Source organism: Tenrec ecaudatus, chromosome 14 (genome assembly GCF_050624435.1).
Source record: "Tenrec ecaudatus isolate mTenEca1 chromosome 14, mTenEca1.hap1, whole genome shotgun sequence".
NCBI classification, from domain to species: domain Eukaryota; kingdom Metazoa; phylum Chordata; class Mammalia; order Afrosoricida; family Tenrecidae; genus Tenrec; species Tenrec ecaudatus.
Window position 1 is genome coordinate 33545938 of NC_134543.1, and position 24714 is coordinate 33570651.

At 44.8% G+C, this 24714-nt stretch overlaps 1 non-coding gene across 1 annotated transcript; it reads right to left on the reverse strand.

Moving 5' to 3' along the window:
• Positions 1-10483: 10483 nt before the first annotated feature.
• LOC142427196 (small nucleolar RNA U109) lies at positions 10484-10612 on the reverse strand. The gene has a single exon (XR_012780008.1). It is a non-coding gene; the product is annotated as a small nucleolar RNA U109 (small nucleolar RNA).
• Positions 10613-24714: the final 14102 nt, after the last annotated feature.

A 24714-nucleotide genomic window follows, 5' to 3' on the forward strand; every position in this document is an offset into this window, starting at 1 on the left:
GCTGGCAAATAGCCTCTAGTGTTTGACCTATCTTTGGGGGAGACAAAGCTCGGGAAAAGTCTTTTTATATCCCATACCGTCTCACAAAACCTGAGAGATGATAAATGTTTGGGGATGGGAGTAGGTGGGGAGGTATGTTTTGTTTGTTTTTTTAACATTTTAAAAATCAAGGTAAATATAAATGAAAAATTTTGGACATTTTAGTTTTCACATGTGCGTCTCAGTGACATTACGTTCATGTTATTCAAACAACAGGGGTGTGGTTTTGAGCTGCGAGATGTGTAGCGGTTAGTTACTCTGCACGTCAGACACAAATGCACACTTCATTGATGGCCTTATTCAAGATCAAAACCCACACACTCCGCAAAGAAAATGGCCAACCTCTGTGAGCCAAAACTTTCAGGTAAGCCTCTTGCTACTCAAAGTGTGTTCTATGGACCAATCGCATACCATTTCCTGAGTGTTGGTTACCGGGGTAGAATGTGAGGCTCCATCTACTCAATCAAAATCTGTGTTGAACCCCCAAGTGACCTGTGTTCATATGGAACGGGAAGAGACATACTTGACATTCTAAGAAGTGTGGATCTGGAATCAGCAAGACGTAGCACAGCAGTTGTACTGACTGTGTGGCCTTGGTAAAGTTGCTTCAGCTCCCTAAGTCCTTGTGAAAGGAAGCAAACAAAAGCATCGACTTCATTGTGGTGAGGGTTGCATGGAATTGCTGTGAGGTACCATGGGGTCAGCTCTAACTCGTAGCACCCCGATTCACAACCGAATCAACTGTTGCCTGCTTCTGCACCAGGCTCACAATTGATATGTCTGAACCCAATGTTGCAGCCACTATGCCAATATGTCTTCAACTCTCTTCTTCTTCGCTGACCCTCTATCAGACATAATGTTCTTTTCCAGGCAGTGGTCTTTCCTGATAACATGCCCAAAATACTGAGGCAAAGTCTCATCACGCTCCGTTCTAAATACCCTCCTAACCGTAGTACTTCCAAAACACCTTTGTTCTGGCGGACCATGGTGCTGTCAGTGTTTCACCAACACCCTAATTTAAATGTATCCATTCTTCTGCAGGCTTCGTCGCCTTCATTTTATTGGGGGCTCTTACAGCTCTTATTACAATCCATACATCCATTCATTGTGTCAAGCACACTTGTACATATGTTGCCATCATCATTTTCGAAACATCTTCTTTCTATGTGAGCCCTTGGTATCTGCTCATTTCCCTCCCTCCCTTGTGAACCTTGATAATTTATAACTCTTTTTTCTTCATGTCTTACACTGATTACTGTCTCCCTTCACCCTCTTCTGTTGACCATCCCCCTGGGAGGGGGTCATATGTAGATCATTGTGATCCATTCCCCCTTTCTCTCCCCACCTTCACTTTCCCCTCCTGGTATCACCACTCTCATTATTGGTCCTGAGGGGTTTATCTGTCCTGGATTCCCTGTGTTCTGAGCTCTTATCTGTACCAGTGTACATGCTCTGGTCTAGCCAGATTTGTAAGGTAGAATTGGGGTCATGATAGTAGGGGGGGCTTAAAAAACTAGAGGAAAGTTGTATGTTTCATCAGTGCTATACTGCACCCTGACTGGCTCTTCTCTTCCTGTGACCCTTCTGTAAGGGAATGTCCAATTGTCTACAGTTGGGCTTTGGGTCTCCACTCCACCCTCCCCCTCATTCACATTGATATGATTTTTTGTTCTGGGTCTTTGATGTCTGCGACCTGATCCTTTTGACACCTCATGCTCACACGGACTGGTGTGCTTCTTCCATGTGGACTTTGTTACGTCTCAGCTAGATGGCTGCTTTTTTATCTTCAATCCTTTAAAGCCAGGCACCATCAGCTTTCTTCACCACATTCTTCAGTCTTCTTTATTCATTGTCCAGCTTTCATATGCATATGAGGCAATTGAAAATATCATGGCTTGGGTGAAGCCATATCTTCACACTTTTATACTTTAGATCTTGTGCAGCGGATTTGTCCACTGCAATTTGTTACTTGATTTCCTGACTACTGTTTCCAGGAGCTTTGATTGATGATCCAAAAAAAATGAAGTCCAATCTTTTTTTCATTTATCATGGTGGAGTCTGTTGGTCCAGTTGTAAAGATTTTTGCTTTCTTTACCTGAGCTGTCGTCTGTACCGAAGGCTGTAATGCTGGATCTTCTTCATCAATGCTTCAAGTCTTCTTTGCTTTCTGCAAGCAATGAATCAATTATGTAAATGCATGTTGTAGATGACACAGACTTACTTGCTTACTGAAACCTGTGAATGAGGCTTCCTCCAACCTTATGTCTCCTTCTTCTTCAAGTCCAGCTTCTAAGATTATTTGTTCGGCATACAGATTGAGTAAGAGCTGTGAAAGAATACAACCCTGACACACATATCTCTTTACCTTAAACTATGTCGCATCATTTTGGTCTGTTTGAACAATAGTCTCTTGGTCTGTGTTTAGGTGCCAAATGAACACAGTTAAGTGTTCTGGAATTCCCATTCTTCACAATGTATAATTTGCTATGATCCACACAGTACAATGACTTTACATAATCAATAAAATACAAGTAAACATCTTTTGGTATTCGTTGCTTTTAGCCAAGATCCATCTGACAAAGCGATAATCTCCCTCTTCTACATTCTCTGCTAAATCCAGCTTGAATTTCCGGAAGCTCTCTGTTGATATATTGCTGTAGTTGTTTTTAAGTTATATTCAGCATAATTCTACTTGTGTCACCTTTGGACACAACAGAAGGACATAAATATGAATCTCTTCCCATCAGTTGACTGGATACTTGTCTTCCAAATTTCTTGGCATAGACTAGTAAGTGCTTCCAGCACTGTATCAATTTTTGTCTTCAGCGATCGTGTTGGGAAGGTGAGCATCAGGGAATGCCAGTTTAATAGAACAAAGTATTCTTGCATTGAGGGAGTACTTGAGAGGAGGCCCAATGTCCATCTGCTACCTTGATACTAAACCTATGAATATATGCACATAGATCTATTTTCCCATACTCATCTATAAATATATTTACATATGTTCATGCCTTTATTTAGACCTCTATAAATGCCCTTTGCCTCCTAGTTCTTTCCTCTATTTCCTTTTACTTATTCCTCTTGTCCCACTATCATACTCAGTCTTCATTTGGTTTTCAGTGATTCCTCTTGGTTACATTACCCTTGGTCATGCCCTACCAGGCCTCCTACACCCTCCTCACCACCAATTTGGATCACTTGTTGTTCGCTTGTCCCTGGGTTTGTTAACACCTCTTCCTTGCCCCCTACCTCCCTCTCTCCCATGTCCCCCTGGAACTGTCAGTCCTGTTGTTTTCTCCTCCAGATTATTCATCCAGCCTATCTCATTTAGACAGACCTGCAGATATAATAACATGCACAAAAACAAGACAGAGAAAAACAAAGCAACAAAAGAAAACAAAACAACAACTAAAAGCCAATGACCATACCCCCACCCCCAAACCACCAACAACAAAAAAGAAAAGCCTGTGTTAGTTCCAGGACTGTTTGTTGGCCTTTAGGAGTGTTTTCCAGTCCAGTCTGATGGGGTACCATGACCGGGTCCCAAAGTCTATTTTTGGTGTTCCCTGGGGACTTCGTTGCTCTGTGCCCCTTGCTATTCTGTTGCACACTCTTAGTGTTTTCCTTGGTGTGGTGGGATCAGATCGGGTGGAATTTCCATACTGTGTCTCCAGTTTTATCCCCTGTAGGGTTATGGGTCAGTGAGGGATATTGTGTCTCATAGTGGGGCCAGTCATATGGTCTCTGTGGACTGGCTGCTCTGAGCAGGAATATCATCCTCAAGGCTTGGTGGGCCAGGGTGTGCTCCACTCTCTCTTCCTCCCCCTTCATTTCCTCCTGGGTGCTCTGATCAGACATGTTCCTCTCCCTGAGCTGCAACTTCAGTGCTGTCCTCTGAAATCAATTCTTGATATCCGTGATGTCATCCCATAACTCATCTGATCTCCAGCCATTAGTGTTCAATATGTCAGATCTGTTCTTGGAAAAGTCTGTAATTGAGTTGGTATATATTCAAGGACTTGTTTCTCATGAACTTGTTTTAATTTTCTGCAGCTTCGCCTTGAACTTGTATGTGAACAATCGATGGCTTGTCTACAGTCAATCCTTGGTTATGCTTTTGACTGATGTTATTGAGCTTCTCCATGGCACTTTGCACCAATAGTCAATTTGATTCCTGTGTATTCCATCTGGTAATTTCCATGGGTATAGTCACCCTTCGTGTTGTTGAAAAAAGGAATTTGCAGTGAAGAAATAGTTTGTCTTGAAAAATTCTTTCAAAGAAATCATTTATGGGGGGAGATTTTCTATCATGTGATCTCTACCTTTGTTTCTATCACCAAGGTCATATTTCCAACTACTGATCCTTCTTTGTTTCCAGCCACCACTAATTATCAATGCATCTTGATGGCATGGTTTATCAATCTCAGACAAATAGGCTGATAGGATTTTTCAATGTATTTATAATTAGTTTAGTGGCTGATGCACAAATTTCAATAAAAGTTGCATTACCTTTTCTTGAGAGTAGTCAAATTGATATTGTGCTATGAGAGATAGCATTATTCTTCAAGGCAGATCTCGAAATGTCCTTTTTGATGATGAATTCAATGTCATTCCTTTAGAATTTGTTATTCCTGGCATAGTAAACCTTATAAACCAATTAAAATGGCAGGTTTAATTTCACCATTCACCAAGTCAGTCTAATTTCACCAGTCCATTCAGGTCAGTAATGCTTAGGATATTGATTTTTATGGATTCCATTTAATTTCTGATTTTCCTAGATTCATACTTTGTCATTCCACTTTCATTATTAATGGGTGCAGGCAGCTTTTTCCTCCCATTTGGAGTAATGGCCCATCAGCGGGGTGGGGGGTCCTCAAAGCTTTGCTCCATCATCAGAGTTGAGTCCCCTTAGGAGAGGCAGCTCTTCCCCAATCCTATTTTGTTTGCCTCCCCACCTGAAGGGCTCATCTTGTGGCACTGTCGCAGACAATGTTCTGCTGTGACTCACAAGGTCTTTGGTGACTAATCCGTCAGATGTAGGCCACCCATTTCTTCTTCCTAGCCTGTTCTTACTTTGGAAGCTCTACTGAAACCTCTTCACCCTGTTGGTCTTTGAAATACCAGGGACGTAGCTTCCAGCATCAAAACCAACCAATGTCAAGTTGATGCCGACTCATGGTGACCCTATAGACTAGCGTAGAACTGCCCCTGTGGGTTTCCGAAACTTCAACTCTTCACAGAGCGGACAGCCTCATCTTTAGCCCTCAGAGTAAGTAGTGGGTCCAAACCATTGACCCTGTGGTTCGCAGCTCAAATAGCCTACTACATCACCAGGGCTCCGTCTAGCATCAAGACTGCCTTCAAGACGATGTCAACTCATAGCAACCCTGTAAGGCAGGGGAGAACGGCCCTGTGACTGTTTACAGAAGTAGAATGCCCATCGTTCTCCCCATCAGCATCACAGGAACACATAAGCCACCACAATGTGACAAACCGATGGACAAACAGCCCAAACCCACTGACATCTAGTTTGTTCTGACTCATAGGGCTTCCAGGGCACTAAATCTTTATGGGACAGAGAGTCACATCTTTCTCCCGAGGAGTGGTCTGTGAGTTCGCATCACCTACTCTAGAAGCTTATCCCACAGGGCCACCAGGGCTTCTTCGGCATGAAATAAGGGCTTCATCCATGTTGGCTATAACTGGTGATGCCGTGTTTAAGCACCCGCGACAGTTAACAAAAATGCTGGCAGTGCAAACCACTAGCTGATCCTTGAGAGAAAGACGTGGCAGTCTGCTTTGAATAACTTAAAGCCATGGAAGCCGTGTGAGGCAGTTCTATTCTGTCCTATAATCTCACCATTGTTGAAATGACTTGATGGTCACAGAGTATGACTGGATTGAGGGCAGTGGGGATCCCCTGGTAGAATTCTAACCTTTTGTCTGGGAAACCCAGGTTTGCGTCCTAGCCAGTGGGTTTTTGTTCGTTTGTTTTTTTAGTGTTTTATTGTGAATTGGATGAAGGTTTACAGAGTAGATCAATCATTACTACTCCTTTTATGTCATGTTGAGGAGCTCTGGTGGTGTAGTGGTTACACATTGGGCTGCTACCACAAGGTCAGTAGTTAGAAACCACCAGCCACTCCTTTGGACAAAGATGAGGCTTTATACTCCCATAAAGAGTTACCCTCTTGGAAACTCACAGGGGCAGTTCTACCCTGTCCTATAGGTTTGCCATGAGTCAGCATCGACTCGATGGCAGTGATCTGGTTTTGGCTATTTCATACCAATTATCACAATCCCTATATCACTTATCCCACTTTCTCCCTGTGTTTCCTGTTTCCATTCTTCCTTCCTAACCCTGCTGAACTCTGTCTTTGGGTCACTGATCTCCAATGGTTGACTACTTTTTTTTTTTTTAAACACAAGCTTGGGATAATTTTAATTGAAGAAACCAATGGTTGACTATTGAAAGGTGTGTGTGCAAGTGGATCCTACTTATCAGTGGAAGCTTACAAATTGCTATGATCCTGAATAGGTTTCAACAGAGCTTCCAGACTAAGGCTGGGGGATCTACTTCCAAAAATCAGTCAAGGAAATCACGATAGTTCAATCTGCATCCAGCGTGGGATGGGCAGCATCTTGCTCCACCGTGCACGCGGTCCACAAGCATCAGGGGCCAACTCTGACTGTTAACAAGGCCAACGTCATGAACTGGATTGTGTGCTGATAGCTGGGAGAGCCCAATGTCAACGGGGCAAACCACATCAAACAGAAGCAGGCAGGATTACTGTGGCCATTGTCCTCCTTGAAGAAATGTGTTGTGGTGAGACTCCTCAGAGGCAGCACAAGTTCACGACCGACCGAGGTTTTCTGCCCCAGCAAGCATCACAGCCATTCCCACTCTCCTCCCCCCATCGTCACCACCATTCTTGTAACCACTTGTGTTGCCCACCCCACCCCCACCACCCCGCCCCTGCCGAGAATGCCTGACCTACTGACGTTAACCCTGAAGGGCTCAACCTCACTTAGCTAATGAGATCTGGCCAGAAACCACAGAGAGCAGGTGGTGTCCCTGGATACCAATGACAGCTCACCCCACAGTAAAGATGAATGGGTCTGCTGGGGACAGAGCGCGGGGCATGCTGCGGGTTGAATAGAAATAAGCGGCTCTTTTTCTTTCCCTGGATGGAATGATGACACAGGTGATCGTGGTGAGAGTAGCACTGAGCAGAGCGGGGACCAAGCAGCCGTGCCAACGCACACCAACGCCCATGTGTGAGAGAGAAATCTTCACTGCTCCGGCAGAAGCTCTAGCGCCTGCTTTCTCTGTTCTGGCCAAACACCCCCATCCGTTGCTTTCTCAGCCTGACCTGGAGCCATCTCTCTGGTTCCATAGAAATAATGAGGATGAGGTTGATGAGTGTAGTAAGCATAGCTCTGGCTTGAAAGCTCCAGCTGCCAGGGTCTTTGCATATATTATTTATACCCTTTATAAGCGCTCTGAGAGGTAGGCATGATTAGCTCCCTTTTCAAGAAAACAGAGGGTCAGAGAGGTGGAGAGGCTTGCCCAAGTCTACCCAGAAGATCAGTAGTTGCCCTTGGGATCAGACCTTGGGATCAGAGTTGGCTCGACTTTGAAGCCTGCAGTCTCTTCACGTTGTCTCTAACATGGCTGCTGCCCTGACTCTCTTGTCCAGGTTTCTGACCTTTGCCTGGATCCTTGCTTCAGCGGTGGACGCTACTGTGCCGTTAGCCTCCTGAATGGCCTGGGGTTTCCAAGCCTTTCATCTCTGAGGGACAGATGCCTCATGTGTCTCTCGCGGTGGGTGCGAGGCCCCAATCCTTCTGCTAGCCGTCAGCAGTTAGCCATTGTGCCCAGGGGTCCTGCCCAGTTCAAAATGCGCCCACTGCCCATAGGACACATCCTGACTGGATATCATGTCCCTTTATTACCTGACCTCAATCATGTCCCTCATGACCTCAATCATGTCCCTCATGACCTCAATGACCTAGTTCCAAATCCTGTTCCAACCCATGGTTGTCCATTCTCTGTCATTTTCTACGGGTCTCCTGCCTCTGTTCTACTCTGTCAGGAATGCTTATTTTATCTGTACCACTGTTGCATCATCCAAGGTTTCAAAATCCGCCTTCTCCACAAAAATATCCCTAATCCCTCCAGTCGGAAACTCTCTCTTTTTATTGATCCCCTGTAGCGCTGTCTCATTTGGTTTAGAGATCGTTTATATTTCAATATATACAAATCTATACAAACATATACATACATATTTCCCCCCTTGTAGACTATAAATTCCCCGAGAGTAGCACTAGCATCTAAAGATTTTATTTTGGGGTAACTTTTCAGTGTCTAGCAAAATATTTTCTTCACATAAGTGCTTGATATAGACTTACTAATCTGTCAGCTGGATAGGTGAATGGATGGATAAATAGAACGAGAGGGAACTTTGGGGCTCGGAGACCCTGCTGGCAGGTCTGTTGATCAAGTATTCATGGTGGGAAAAAGACCACATTGATCAGGTGAGCAGGCTGTCGTCCTCATGAGAGAAGAATTTAAACAAGTGAAACACACATCTCTGGCAACGTCAAGTCATGCATGTTCACCAGACTTTTATGTTTATCTGGCTATCTCATTGAAATATGCTACCCATTACAGTATGCGCAGCACAGACTCGAATTCAGCCCCAAAGTAGCTTCCAATATGCAGCAATGTACCCGCGTGATTCCAGGAAGCCAGAGGCAGGGTAGAGGTGGTACTGGTCCTCCTGTGACTCAGTGGTGAGACCCTTCATCTCTACTCTGTCATTCTCAATGCCGATTTCAACCCACCATTGGCTAACTTTGCTCAGTTTTTCAGAAGAATGAAGAAGCCCCTTTTGAAAGAAGCTCCTAGGCAATCCTCATTTGTGACGTACTGATCTTCATGAACCTAGTCCTGAGTCCTAGTTCAGAGGCAATAGGATGACATGTGGCTGAGATCCCTCAGATGCCACCTGAGGGCAACAAGCCCAGGAAATGAGGACAGCGAGTCAGTACAACATCAGCAGCAGATGGTTTTCTGGGTACCACTCCTAGTAAGACCAACACCGTGAACTTTTTGTTGCTCTCTTTTTCGGATAAGCAGTAAACAATGGAAAAGTCAGTCATCTGGAAGATTTCACTGTCCTGGATTTTACGATCTGCCTACTCGATAAACACCTGTCCATGCTTTTGTGCAAATTGGTTGGTTGGCCAATAACGTTTAAAGAGATGCTGTGAAGATGGAATTGTTCTCAGCACTGTGGCAAGTTAAGGAGACACTGTAGTCTTTTTTTCTTTTTCTTAACAATTGGATGTGTGCTCAGGGACTTAGTCCTGTTTTGTTGGCAGCGCAATCCTTCTTAATTATTTTAGACAGAAACTACTTGGGTCCCTTCCTTCTTACTTTGTCCTCTCCCTTCCACTCTCCCTTTTCCTGTTGCCATTTTCCTCACTTCTAATGTTTGGCCCATTCCAGAAAGCAATAACAGCAATAAAATTAAGAGTGCAGGCTCTACACTCAGACTGCTTGGGTAGGAATTCTGGCACTGAGCCCTATGCGTGACTTTCTAGTCAATTAATTCATTTCTCTAAGTATTTTCATTTTTGTTAGTAAACTCTCCTGGAATTGAAATGAGCTGTGTACATTGAAAATACTGAATAAGAGATACAGGAATATCCCTTTCCGTTCTTTTCTAATTGTCCCACGAGTGACAAGAGTACTAGGAAAGGAGTCAGATTAGGGCACCCAGCCACTTCTCTGTGAGGGTTGGAACAGAGTCATTTTGCTTAGTTCCCCTCCTCTTTTCTTCAGCATAAAGGGAACATTTTAAAAATCATTTTATTGGGGGCTCGCACAACTCTTATCACAATCCATCCATCCATCGTGTCAAACACATTTGTACATGTGTTGTCCTCATCATTCTCAAAACATTTGCTTTCTACCTGAGCCCTTGGTATCAGCTCCTCATTTTTCCCCTCCCTGCCTGTTCCCCTCCCTCATGAACCCTTGATAATTTATAAATTATTGTTGTTTTGTCATGTCTTAAAGTGTCTGTATGAATATGACTAAAGCAAAGATGAAAATACGTGAAGCCAATCACAAATGAAAGCAACGCACATGTAGTAGACATGCAAGCAGGAGAATGAATTCTAATGACATCCAAATTACGGTTTCAAATTCCAACTGGGGGATCCTACTTCATTTGACTTTATAACTGCAGGCTCCTCCCCTCACCCTGACCAGCCATATCTGTTGGACACATTTACTAGGTAAATCTCCCGAGATTTTATTTTTAAATACAATTTTGATCCAGTAGATCTGGGTGGTTCCGATCTTTTGCCTTTTTAACAGGTTCCCAAATGATACATATTTCTCCTCGAATCACTATGGGTTTTTTTTTCCCTCTTATGTAGGAGAAACTTACTACTACTCAACCTCAACTGTAAGGTTGGTAGCCCCTGAGAGCTCCTTTTACGATGCAGCAGGTGTATTCCTGCTCCTACAGGAATGAGGAACAGATATTTCCATATGCAAGCAAATCACCATGTTTCCGATTGTTCTGGCTAGCTGCCTCCTAGTTGCCCTTCTTCATAGAGACCCCATCCACAATGGAACTAAATGCTGACCACTCTTGAGCCGAGCAGATCAGATGATTGTCAGTCACAGGATTTTCCAAAGTAGCTAGCCAGGCCTTTTTAACTCGTCTGTTTCATTTTAGAATTTCCACTGAAATCTGTTCACCATCCTGTAGACTGCCCGGTGGTGGCCGCATATGAGGTACACTTATGGCCAAGAATCATACATGACCTCTTACATGGAAGGTAGGAATTCAACCGTTAAAGCATTAGGGACCCCATATTTTGAATAACCAAATCCACTGCCATTGAGTGGATTCCAACTCACAGCAACCGTATAGAACAGAGCAGAACCACCCCTGTAGGTGTCCAAGGCTGTAAATCTCTACGGGAGTAGACAGACTCACCTTTCTTCCACAGAGCAGTCGGTGGTTTCCATTCGCTGACCCTGTGGCCAGCAGCCCACCGTGGAACCTACTATGCTACCGGAGCGCCTTACTTTGAATGACAGGCTTACAATAGATTAAGAACTTTTTGAAAACAAGGGCTGTACCTTATTCATTGCAATGCCTTCCGGGTCTAACATACAGGTTAGTCAATGCTTAGTGAATGAATGAATGGTCATCATCCCATGTGCTGTGCATACACCTTAACTGCATGTTGTTGGGTGCTGTTAAGAAGATTCGGACTCATAGCACCCTACAAACAACTGAACAGAACACTGCCTGGTCCTGCTATCCTTGCTCTGGTTTACTGTTTCAGCTCATTGTTGCAGCTGCTGTGTCTATCAACTACTTGTATTTCTTGTTCCAAATGAGCTTGTACTTTAGCAAGCACCCTAAACTTCCTCTACGACGGGTCCCTCCTGATAACACGTCTAAAATACGTGACACAATGTCTCACCATCTCTGCTTCGAAGGAGACTTTTGGTTGTACTTCTTTTAGAACAGACAGATTTCTTTGTTCTTCTGGCAGTCCTTGACACTTTCAATATTTTCCACCAATTCAATCGTTCAAATGCATCAATTCTTCCTTAGTCTTTAACTTTCACATGTAGATGAGGTGATTGAAAATATCATGGATCGGGTCAGGCACACCCGAGTGTGTGACATCCTTACTCTTTCAGTACTTAAAAGGGCTTGTGCAGCAGATTTGTCCAATGAAATATGACATTTTATTCCTTGAGTGTTGTTTTCATGAGCATGGATTATAGATCCGAGTAAAACAAAATCCTTGAAAACGTCCGTCTTTTCTGTGTTTATGATGATGTTGGTTATTGGTCCAGTTATAAGGGTTTTGTTCACATGGAATTGTAATCTATACTGAAGGCTGTATTGATTTTCACTAGCAAGTGCTTTAAGTCCTCCTCGCTTTCAACAAGGAAGGTTGTCTCATCTGCATATTGAAGGTTGTTAATGAGCCTTCCTCCAATCCTGATGCTGCGTTCTCCTTCATCTAATCCAGTCTCATTATTTGCTCAGCAGGCAGAATCAATACTGTGAAAGGATACAACCCTGATGGCCACCTTTCACGATTCCAGATGATGCAGTATTCCCTTGTTGTGCTGAAATGCCTGCATCTTGATGCACGCACAGGGTCCACAGAAACACACCGGAGTGTTCTGGAACACTAAGTGGCCGCAATGTTATGCAGAGATGCTATGACTCACACTGTTGAATGCCTCTGTAGAGTCAGGGAAACAGAAATAAACATCTTTCTGATATTCTCTGCTTTCAGCCAAGAGCCGTCCCATGTCAGTAATGATACCCCTTGTTCCACACCCTCTCCTAAATCTGCCTTGAAGTTCTAGCCACTTGAATTTCTGCTGCAGCTGTTTTTGGATGCTCTCCAACAAGAGTTGACGTGTATGTGATATTAAAGATATTGTCCTATAATTTCCACATTCTGTTGTGTCACCCTTCTTTGAAATGGACACATATATCGATCTCTTCCCATCAGTTTACCAGGTCGCTGTCTTTGAAGTTTCTTGGCATAGACTGGTGAGTGCTCCCAGCAGGGCATCTGCTTGCTGCAGCATTTCAGTGGACGCTGGGTCAGTTCCTGGAGCCAACTCACTCCCACTGATTCTGACTCACAGTGACCCTGTAATGCAAAGCAGAACTGCTCCTGCGGGTTTTGGGGGCTTTTACTTTTTATGGGAGCAGAGTATTTAGCTTCAGTCTGGTCAACGAGGGCCTAGAGTGCTAGTGGGACAACTCCAGGTCCTAGGTGCGCAGAGGGATGTTGTGTGGGGAGGGGGGGGCGACACAATAGCAACACCTGTCCATCACCATCCTTGCCAACCCTCCTGGGCTCTGAGTGAGTTGGTGGGAAGGCGTGAGGGGGGAGGGAGGTCACTGCAGCACTCACCCTGAGTGTCCTATGGGGTGCTGTGAGCGAAAGGGAAGAGGGGGAAGAGGCGGGAGACGGGGGCGGGGGGGAGGGCTGGGACAATGGTGTCGGAGAAGGGGTAGTGCCTCCCATCCCAACTCTCACATAGCACCAATGTTGCATAAAAACCCTCATCTTTAGAACATAACTCTGTTGAGAAGTGAGAATTATATATATGATATGTATAATTATATATATTTAATTTCAAATTATTCATGCATATAACTCTGCAGCATTATGTTTAATACGGTCAGGCACCACCATCATCTAAGTACAAAATGCTCCATCACCTTAAGTGCTCCCTGAATGATGAGTCCCCAGTTCATACTTTCTTGTACCCCTGACCCCCACCCTCGGGAACCAACCAGGAGCGTTTGATGAAAAGAGCCTGTGTTAGCCGAACATGGACACAACTCCAAACAAAGCCTGTCCTTTTGCATTCGTCCTTGGAGCTCACCTTCCTTCCTCCTGCTTATGAGACAGGGAGTGAGCCGAACGCCACCTAAGTACGTCTTATCCACTTCTTTTCCTCATAGTAAAATAGTTCATAACATTTTCCCCGATTGAACTCCTGCATACTTTGTCCAGTCAGTTGTACGCTTTAGGGAAAGGGCTGGCCTGGGAGGCTGTGGATAGTCTATCAGAGGAGTAGAGTCGCTGAGTGGTGCACACCCTTAGTGAGCGTGGCTGCGGAATCACTGCGCACCCAGAAGAAAGACGGGCGACCTCCTTCCAAAACAGCAGCCCAGGAGAACCCTAGAGAGCCTCCGCTCGAGGAAGCACTGACTGGACAGCAGCTACTTTTGAAGCATTTATTTATGAGAGGAGTCCCTGACCTGACGGTGACGAGCTGCTGTCATCAGCTGCACAGCGCCCTGGCTTCTAGGTAATGAGTGATGCGGTGGACCAGGATCCAAGAACACCGGGAAAGATCAGCCTCTGGTTTCTCTTTTAGCATGCAAGCTTCCCCCCAAAGCTTTGCTGGGTCACTTTGTCACCACTCAATACAGTCACCTTACCACCACTCAACTCAGCTCTTGAAATCATTTGCTTTTGGCTTTTTGGGGAGGGAGCGGTTCTAATCACAGAAGATTCCTGGATCATTAGTCAAGTCTGTTGTGTCTGAGTTGCTCGGTTTGATTTCACCTGGCCGGCTAAACCACATTACCTGCACCTGCTTTTCCTCCAGAAGAAGAAGAAGAAGAAGAGATCCATATGCAACCCTAGGCTCCCAAACTTGACTGATCACTGGAATGACCAGGAGACCTGGTGAGACGACGTATCCTTGCAGCCCCCCCTGATTTATTCACTTGTGAATGGCCACTGTAGGACTATAATAACCTGAATGGGAAAAATGACAGGTTGAAGTTCTGGATAGGAGGCTCAGACAAGGCCGAGTGGGCCCTTTCAGGAGCCTGAGGCAGGAGACTGGATTACTGCCAGGACTGTGGTGTAGCGGTTACTCATTAGTCGGTCATCCACACGGAGGGCAGTCGGAAACCACCAGCAGCTCCTTGGGAGACAGGCTGAGCTTTTTCCTCCTATAAACAGTCACGGTGTTGGAAACCCAGCCGGGGTCACTGTGAGTCAGCAGCGAGGTTGGTTTGGGTGGGCTACAATGCACATTCAAAGCACTGGGGTCGGCCGCTATTGTTTCAGCCAGGCACCCTCGTTGTTTTCGTTCCTACTGATCAAGAGGTTTGGGTGCTATACAACAAGCATGCTGCCCTTGTTTTCTAAGAGAGGTCACGTTTCTAGCAGGGTGTCAAGCTGTAATTTTCCTGCTATCTGGTTATCATTCTGGTACACCCACAGTTTACGCACTCGGCTCCACTCCCCTATCACTTCAGTGGTCATGACTGAACAGGAAAGAACAGGTTCAAAGCGCTGCATCCAACACACATCAGTTTTCTTTCCACCTCTCTCTGCTCTCAGCTCTTGCCGAGAAGAAGCAGGACCCACTTGGTGATGTCTAGCGATGCTCTTTGCTGGTTCTCGGTGCGTGAGCATGAACCCCTGCGTGGGCACAGGAGACTAGTGTGGAAGAGAGAGCTGGCAAAATTGCTGGCTATTTCATCTGGGAAGACAACCCAAAGCTTCTCTTTTCCTGCATCCTTACCTGTATCCATGCCACCAAGTGCCCTCCCTACTCAGCGCCGTGACCTGGGAGACATGACGGGTTGTATGTGCAACCAGAGGTGCCTTTGGAATGGAGCCAGAATGACTTCAGAGGGAAAGAAAATTGCTCACGTGGGTGTTCCTCAACTTCACTCGTTGCGCAATGGTGTCAAGGCCGTTTTCCCAGAGAGCTCTTTCCTGAGACCTCAATCAAAATGATGGGCCTTCTATTACACACGTTCACGGAACCGTATGCCTTTCCCAAATCATGCATTCCCCAAATCCAACAGCTAATACGTTTCTCTCTTTTTAAAGAAAATTAACTTTCTTATCACAGCTTCCAGAAAAACCACACTATATGATTGTCCTGTCTTTTGGCTGTTCCTTCTCCCTTCCTTTTGCCGGTTTCCTGTCATATCCCCAACCTATAAATGCTGAAGCCCTTAGAATTCAAACTCGGGGTTTCTTCTCATTTCTCTCCATGCTCACTTCCTTGGGACCTCATTTCTTTTGATAGCCACAATTCCATCTCTCTTCATGACTTTCAAATTTATATCTCCTTTCAACTCTGGATATGTGTATTCAATTATGTCTTAGTATGTCTAAAATAGGCAAATCAGACTCAGTTAGATCCCTAACAAACTCTCCTACCCACCCCAGCTCCTCTAGCTCAATCCATCGTAATCTCATCTGTCCAGTTGTTTAGGCCCCAAGCCTTGGCAGTGCCCGTGATTCTTCTTTTCCGCTCCCTACCCACTTTACATTTGGCAGCAAGTCTCATCAGCTCTGTCCAAGAGTCCAAATTCTAACCTGTCTGACCAACCCCCTTTCTCCTAGCTGCCAACTGCATTTTGCCTAAACTCCTGCAGCACTCTGCTAACTGGGCTCCTGGCTTCTGCCCTTGACTCCGCAGACTACTCTCGTCACACAGTCAGAAAGAGCCTATCACTGTGAAAGATGATGTGTCTCCTCTGCTCTGTGTCTCCTCCCAGTTGTCTCCACTCCGGCCACAGTCCCCGTGGGCCTGGCTGTTCCTTCTGCCTGGAATCTTTGTTCTTTCTTTATTTAGAGATCTCTAGGCCTCGCTCCCTCACTTCTCTTAGATCCTTACTCAGAAGTCTCCTTCCAGAGAAACTTTTCTAATTGTCCCCCCTGCAGCTTACCCTCCCCCCAACCACCACATTTAAAGCCTCCCTTTCTTCACCCCAGTGTGGGGCAGTGCTTACGTGTTGGGCCGCAATCCTCAGTGTTTGCGACCAGCAGCAGCTCCTTGGGTGGAAGATTGGACTTTCTACTCCCGTAAACAGTTACAGCCTTGGACACGCAGGGATCACTGTCAGACAGCACTGACTCCATGGCAGTGAGTCGGTCTTGTTTTCCTTAGGGCTGGTGGGTCTGAAGTTCAAAGAACTGTGGAAGTATTGAGCTTATGGCAGGGGTGTGGGTCAACTCCTGAGCTTGTTACACTGGCACTCACTGCTCTGACTTGGCCGGCAGCTAGGGCTGAATTAGCCAGGGCCCAGCTGGCTGAAGCAAACCATACTGACCCCGTGGAAACTGCTGTGTTCTGACAGCTTGTCCCGGGCTTTCCCTTGCTTGTGGGTGAGGACGCTCCAAGTGCCAACTAAAGTGAAGATTACTCAGATCCAAGAATTTCCATGTCTCCTCTGAGTACTGGGTTGAGAGGAATGGGCAATTTAGAAATTGGACATTTGCAATGAGGGGAGGTAGAGGGATGAAGTGACTGGCTAAGAAGCTTTCATGGATATGTTTTGTCTCAAAGTACGTGGAACGTGAGAATCCGCATTGAATAATTTTCTCTTTTCCTGATGGGCCTGGGAAAGAGAGGGTGGTGGGAGATGGTGATCAGATTATGTGATGCAGGTGTGATTGTAGAGTTGGAATTGTAGAAAATGTCACTGAAGGGGGATGTAGAATGGTTGTGTATGCAAGAGACAATGGCCAGAAGAGTCAGCGGGTGCCTTGCGGTGGAATGAAATTTCAAAGTATGGCTCTTCTATCCGTGTCACTGTGATTTGCACCAAACGACTGGGTGGGACTATGCAAATAGGGCACTTATAACACTAATAGAAGGGACCCTTCAATTTAGTTGCCACTCCTCCGCCACTAAGGATGAGCTGTCTCAGCAGGAAGAGAGAGCAATCCCAGGACTATTGGAAGCAAAGTCACCAGAGAAAACCGTTGGAGGTCTCTGTCTGAAGTGGCAGAGGCAGAGATGAGAGGTGAGAGGCCGAGGCAAGAAGATCATGAGACAGAAAGAGGCACAGTGTCCAGACTGTGAAGAAGCACAGCAGCAGACTGGCCTCTTGGCCACAGAGAGAGAGGCCACGAGACCATGCATCTGAGAGGCTGAGGACTGGGGAGGCTTGGCCACTGACTGAGAAGAGGTGTTGTGGACCAGTGATGGGGTCCTGGCTGTCGCTCACTCTCTGCCATCGAGTCAATGCTGACTCAGCGACCGCTGTGGGTTTTCGAGACTGTAACTGTTTATAGGTGTCGAGAGCCCGTTATTTCTCCCTCAGAGCTGCTGGTGGTTTTGAACTGCCAAGCATGTGGATTGCAGGCCAACAGTAAACCCCGCCACCACCAGTAGCCGGTTAATTCCCCTAATAAACCCCATTAATTGTGAAAAAAAATAACTAAAATATTCTTTCCTTGCTTTATTTTCTCCTCAGGCCTCATAAGTATCTACCATACCATATAGTTTGCATATTCTTCTCCCCCCGCCCCCATCTTCTCTAAGACAGAATATAAACCACCTCAGGAGAGGTTTGGCTAGGTTTTGTTGACTGTATTATCTTCAGTGCTGAGACCAGTGCCTGGATGTAATGGGATCTTATGAATATTTTTGAATGAAAGATGATGAATTTGTGTGGTGAATTGAAGTGTCAAATTCCCCTCTACCTGTCCTGTTGCTTTAATTGTGGAAACGACGTCACCGGTATTTCAAATACCAGCAGGGTGACCTAAGGCAAACAGGTTTCGGCACAGCTTCCAGACTCCGAACAGACTACAAAGAAGGAACAGGCTGCTCGCTTCTGAGGGACTGACCCTGGAGAACCTGACGATGAGCCGTGGGACATTGTCAGATGTTGTGCAGGGAGACGAAGCCCAAAGACTGGAGGGCACTCAGAATGTGAGAGCTTCCCTCTCAAAGCAGAGTTGACCATCATGACTTGAATGGAGCCAAACCTTTGGGACCTTCATCTCTTGATGGGACACGACTCAAAATGAGAAGAAATAGCTACAAACATCTATTAACAAGCAGAAGGTGGAATGGACAGAGTGCAGATCTAGGAAAACTGATCGTTGTCAAACATCAAATGGAATGTATCAAACCAACATCCTAGGCCTTGGTGAGCTGAAACAGACTGGCATGGGCCACCTTGCATCAGAAAATCATATGGTTTACTGTGCCCGGAATGAAAATTCAAGAGGGATTTGTCAGAAACACCATTTCAAGATCTATCTTGAGGAACAAGAGAATCCGATGAATGCGACTGTTATTCAAATAGACACACAGACTACTAAAGTGAGGGATGCAGAAATGGAAGAACTGTACCAACTTCTTCTTTGTGTAGTTGACCAAACATGCACTAAAGATACATGGATAATTATTGGTGATTGGAATGCAAACGTTGAAGATAAAGAGGGAGGGTTGGAAAATACACCGCTGGTGATAAAAATGAAGCTGGAGATCGAATGACAGAATTTTGGAAGACCAACGACTTCTTGGTTGCAAATACCTTTTCCCTACAACACAAAAGGTGATTATACACCTGGAATTTTCCAGATGAAATACACAGAAATCAAACTGACTGCATCTGTGAGAAGAGATGACGAAGAAATTCAATATCAGCAGCCAAAACAAGGCCAAGGGCTGACTGTGGAGCAGACCATCAATTGCTCCTAACAGATTCCAGCGGAAGATAAAGCAAATGAAAACAAGTTCCAGAGAGCGAAAATGACAACCTTGAGCACATCCCATTGGAATTTCAAGGATAAAATTGATTCATTGAACACAGAAGGCCTGATGAGCTGAGGGATGACATCAAGAACATCATACATGATCACAATAAAAACTATATCCTCAAAAAAAAAGAAAAGAGTCAAAGAAAGAAAAAAGTCATTAGAAAACTAGAAAGATAGTGGGACAGGAGGAAAGTCAAGGGAAATAGAGGAAAGAGCTGGGGGGCAAAGGGCATTTATAGAGGTCTAGATAAAGACATGGATATATGCAAATGTATTTATACATGAGGATGGGGAAATAGATCTATGTACATATATTATAGGTTTAATATTAAGGTAGCAGAAGGACATTGGGCCTCCACTCAAGTACACCCTCAATGCAAGAATACTTTCTTCTATTAAATTGGCATTCTATGATGCTCACCTCCCGACACAACTGCTGAAGACAAAGCGTGTGCATAAGCAAATGTGGTGAAGAAAGCTGATGGTGCCCGGCTGTCAAAAGATATAGTGTCTGGGGGTCATAAAGGCTTGAATGTAAACAAGCAGCCATCTAGCTCAGAAGCAACAAAACCCACATGGAAGAAGCACACCAGCCTGTGCGATCACGAGGTGTCGAAGGGATCAGGTATAAAGCATTATCAGAACAAAAGATCTTACTATAGTGAAATGAGGTGGGGGAGTGTGGAGTAGAGACCCAAAGCCCATTTGTAGGCCACTGGAGATCCCCTTGCAGAGGGGTCTCGGAGAGGAGATGAGCCAAACAGGGTGCTATGTATCAACGATGAAAAATACAACTTTCCTCTAGTTCCTAAATGCTTCCTCCAGCACTATCATGATTCCAATTCTACCTTGCAAGTCTGGCTGGACCAGAGGATGGACACTGGTACAGATAGGAATCAGGAACACAGGGAATCCAGGATGGATGATCCCTTCAGAACCAGTGGTGTGACTGGCGATACCACTGGGAATGTAGAGGGAGGGTGGGTTGGAAAGGGGAACCCGATTACAAGGATCTATATGTGACCTCCTCCCTGGGGGACGGACAACAGAAAAATGGGTGAAGGGAGACGTTGGACAGGGCAAGATATGACAAAATAATAATTTATAAATTATCAAGGGTTCATGAGGGAGGGTGGAGGAGGAAGGGAGGGGAAAAATGAGGAGCTGATGCCAGAGGCTTAAGTGGAGAGAAAATGTTTTGAGAATGATGAGGACAATGAATGTACAGATGTGCTTTACACAATTGATGTATGTGTGGATTGTGATGAGTTGTATGAGCCCCTAATAAAACAATTAAAAAACAAAACAAAACAAACCTCAACAAAATACAAAAAAAGAAACACTAGAAAGAAGCAAAAGATCAAAGTGATGTCAGAAGAGATCCTGAACTTTCTCTTTATCATGGAGTGACTAAAGCAAATAGAACTGATGAAGTCAAAGAGCTGGATAGAACATTTCAAAGGACAGCTTGAGAAGACAAAGAATTAAAAATGAAATGTGTAAAGACCTGGAGTTTGAAGACCAGAAAGGACTGAAGAAAAATTCCAAGTCTCGAGTTGCAATAATAAAAGGTTCTCTGGGCAAACACTGAATGATTCATCAGGGTTTTATTCTTTCACCACACTTCTTCAATCATTATGCAAATAATCTGAGAAGCTGGACTATATGAAGACTGAGGCATCGGGATTGGAGGAAGGCTCATTAACAAAGAGAGAGAGAAAGAGAGAGAGAGAGAGAGGACACAACCTTGTTTTCTAAAAGCCAGGAAGACGAAGTGCTGGCTTATGAAGATCAAGGACTACCGCCGTCAGCATGGGTTGCACCTCAATATAAATAAAAGTTTGCACAGCTAATCTTTATAAACAGAACAGAAAGATCGAAGATGTCAGGAATTTCATCTTGCTGAGCTCCACAATCAATGCTCATGAAGGCATCAGGCAAGAAATCAAATGACGTTTTGGGCCAATCTGTTTCACGAGACTTCTCTACATTGTTGAAGAGCATGGGTGTCACTTTGAGGACTGAGGTGAGCGTGACACAGGTCATGATATTTTCAATCATTTCATCGCGCTTGTCAAAGCTGGGCATTGGAGATGGAAGACCAAACAACTGATGTCTTTGAGCTACGGCGCTGACGAAGAATACTTGGAATACCATGCACTCTGCAAAGAACAAACAAATCCGTCTCGGAAGCACAGGCAGAATATTCACTGGAATGGAGGATGGCAAGATCTCATCTAACATCCTTTGGACAGGTGATCAGGAGGGGCCAGTCTCTGGAAAAGGAGCTCATGCTTGCTGAAGGGGAGGAGGAGGAAGAACGAGGGAGATCCTCTATGAAATGGATGGCACTGTGGTTGCAACAATGGCCTCAAACATAGTAACAACCGTGAAGACGGCACGGGACCAGGATGGGTTTCTTTCTCTTGTACGTAGGGTAGCTATGAGTCAGAACTGACTCGATGGTACCTACCAACAACGACGACAGCAAGTCCACTCCAAGAATGTGAGCAGTGTGAGACCAGAGGTGAGGATGTTCCAAATTTACGTCTGAAATCCTAAAGCTAAGCACCAGGCCTGGCACATAGTAGGTCCACAGTAAATTTTTAAAATAAATAACTGAAAATGCCAATATTTCCAGAATTGATGGAAGAATGTATTGGAAGGAAGGGAGTCTCCACCTCTATACTAAACCCAAATTCACTGTCATTGATCCAATTCCAATGCAGAACAACCCTGGAGGACAAGGGAGAACTGCCCCTGTGAGTTTCCAAGACTCTAACTATCTATGGACTAGAAAGCCCCATCTTTCTCCATCTGAGGGGATGGTGGTTTCGAACTGCTGACCTTGCGATTAGCAGCCTAACTCTTAATCACTGTACCACCAGGGCTCAATGTCCACACCTATCTAGCTATAGATAGATAGAGATATAGACAAAGACATATAGATATAGATCAATCGCTGCCATTGAGCCAGTGCTGACTCGTAGTGACCCGAATGGACAGGATAGAACTGCCCCTGTAAGTTTCCAAAACTGTAACTCTTTATTTACAGAAGTAGAACGCTCCCTCCCTCTTTCTCCTACTATGAGGCTGATGGTTTTGAACTGCAGACCTTGTGGTCAGCAGCCCAGTCGGTAACCACTATGCCACCAGGCTCCTCCACATCTAAAAACAGTCCTAAATTAACCTTACAGAATAATCTTTTCTAATTTTAGGAGTAACTTTTCATACAGACTTGAGATGACACAGTGGTATATGATGATGGGATTGCACTATGCTTGGAGTTTGGGTTCTAAAGTTAATCAATACGTATGACAAAAACCATGTATAAAATATGCCATTTAAAAGTCTCTTAAGTCACCTAGTACAGTACAGCTGACGGGGGTGTATGTGTTCTTGCCATCTTTCAGTCAGCCCAATACAGCCAGCTTTTCCTCCAGAACTGGGACAGATGGTGCTGGCTGGTTCTTTGGTCGCGTACCAGATGAAGTAGTTGGCTAAAATGTAAGGTCCATATTGCGTGTGAGTGTGTGTGTGAGTGTGTGTGTGTGTGGCGGGGGCGGAGGGGCTGGGGGTTACATATATGTGCGTATATTCATCTGTGTTACTTTTGCCGATATATAGTGGAATACATGTTAAGTACAGCTTAAATACATGTGCACTGTAATACCATAGATACTGTTTGTTCCCCAGTATTGTTAAATTATTGTCTTTGTTGATCAAGGAGACAGGTACAAAGGAGGTGAAAATAATTTTTCAGGCTATTGAAATAATTGCCATGGTGAACTAGTAGAAAGCCAGTCATTAGGGTTTCTTGGATTAATAAAAATCTCTTTACCTAAATTGTACACAGAGTATAAATCCTTACAAAAATAATGAAGAGCATATATGAGATGCCCACTCTGTGCACTGTACACATGCGCGCACACACACACACACACACACACACACACACACAGCCTCTTGCACCACCGCTTGGGCCCTGCTGTGATTCTTCAGAACGACCAGGCAGACATGCAGGCTTAGCCTTTGGCCACACTGACACACTTACTGCTGGTCTATTGTGAGGCGCTTGGAGGTCAGGGCCAGGTGGACACATTCCTGTCCTTTCCCTTGGGTTCTTTTAGTTCAAGTCCACCTTGCAGGTTACTTGCAAACCTCTTCTTCTCCCCCACAAAAATAACTTGCGTATTTATCTATAAAAATAAATAATTTTATTCCAAGGTTTCCACATTAAGGAGCTCCTTATTAGTAGGGTTTTGGGGTGGGTAGGCGGGAATTCTATTTTGGTGGAAATTTGTAATATACTTGTAAACTCGTTCACTTCGGGGGTAGACGAAATCGTGGTCTCTTCTTAATTGCAAACTTCCTCGTGTGATTCTTCGCTCAGCCTGCTCTCAATGAAGGACTCATACAGCACTATCACGTCAGACCAGTAGCAGTCCAATACGCCATCTGGCTCTTTTTAAATTGTCACAGCTACATCCATGCTCCTTCAGCCACTTCTTTAGGTATATTACGGTTTCCTCCACAGCTCCAAGATCATATTTAAGTATTGATCCTAAGAATGTCTATGTTGTCAACACGGGTAAATGTTTTAGCATTTTTTTCTTTTTAAAAATCATTTTTATTGGGGGCTCATACAATTTTTATCACAATCCATACATACATTGTGTCAAGCACATTTGTACATTTGTTGTCATCATAATTCTTACACCGTCTGACATCTCCCTTCACCCACTTTTCTGTTGCCCATCCCCCAGGGAGGAGGTTATATGTAGATCCTATAATCACTTCCCCCTTTCTATCCCACCTTCCCTCCACCCTCCAGGTATCACCACTCTCACCACTGGTCCTGAAGGAGGTCATCTGTCCTGGATTCCCTGTGTTTCCAGTTCCTATCTGTACCAGTGTACATCCTCTGGTCTAGCCAGATTTGTAAGGTAGAATTCGGATCATGATAATGAGAGGAGGAAGCATTTAAGAAGTAGAGGAAAGTTGTATGTTTCATCATTGCTACCCTGCACCCTGACTGGCTCATCTCCTCCACGCAACCTTTCAGTAAGGGGATGCCCAGTTGCCTACAGATGGGCTTTGGGTCTCCACTCTGTCCTCGCCCTCATTTACAATGATATGATTTTTTTGTTCTTTGATGCCTGATACCTGATCCCTTCAACATCTCGTGATTGCACAGGCTGATGTGCTTCTTCCATGTGGGCTTTGTTGCTTCTGAGCTCGATGGTCACTTGTTTATCTTCAAGCCTTTAAGACCCCAGACGCTGTATCTTTTGATAGCCAAGCACCATCAGCTTTCTTCACCACATTTGCTTATGCACCTGCTTTGTCTTCAGTGATCATATTGGGAAGGTGGGCACCCACTGATATGATTTTTTTGTTCTTTGATGTCTGATCCCTGATCCCTTCTACCTCGTGGTCACACAGGCTGGTGTGCTTCTTCCGTGTTTTCCTTTCTTTTTTTATTCTGTCTTCCACAGGATCCTAGCTTCATCCTGCCACCAGCTATTGTGTTCAAACTTGGGACACCTGCTTGGTCAC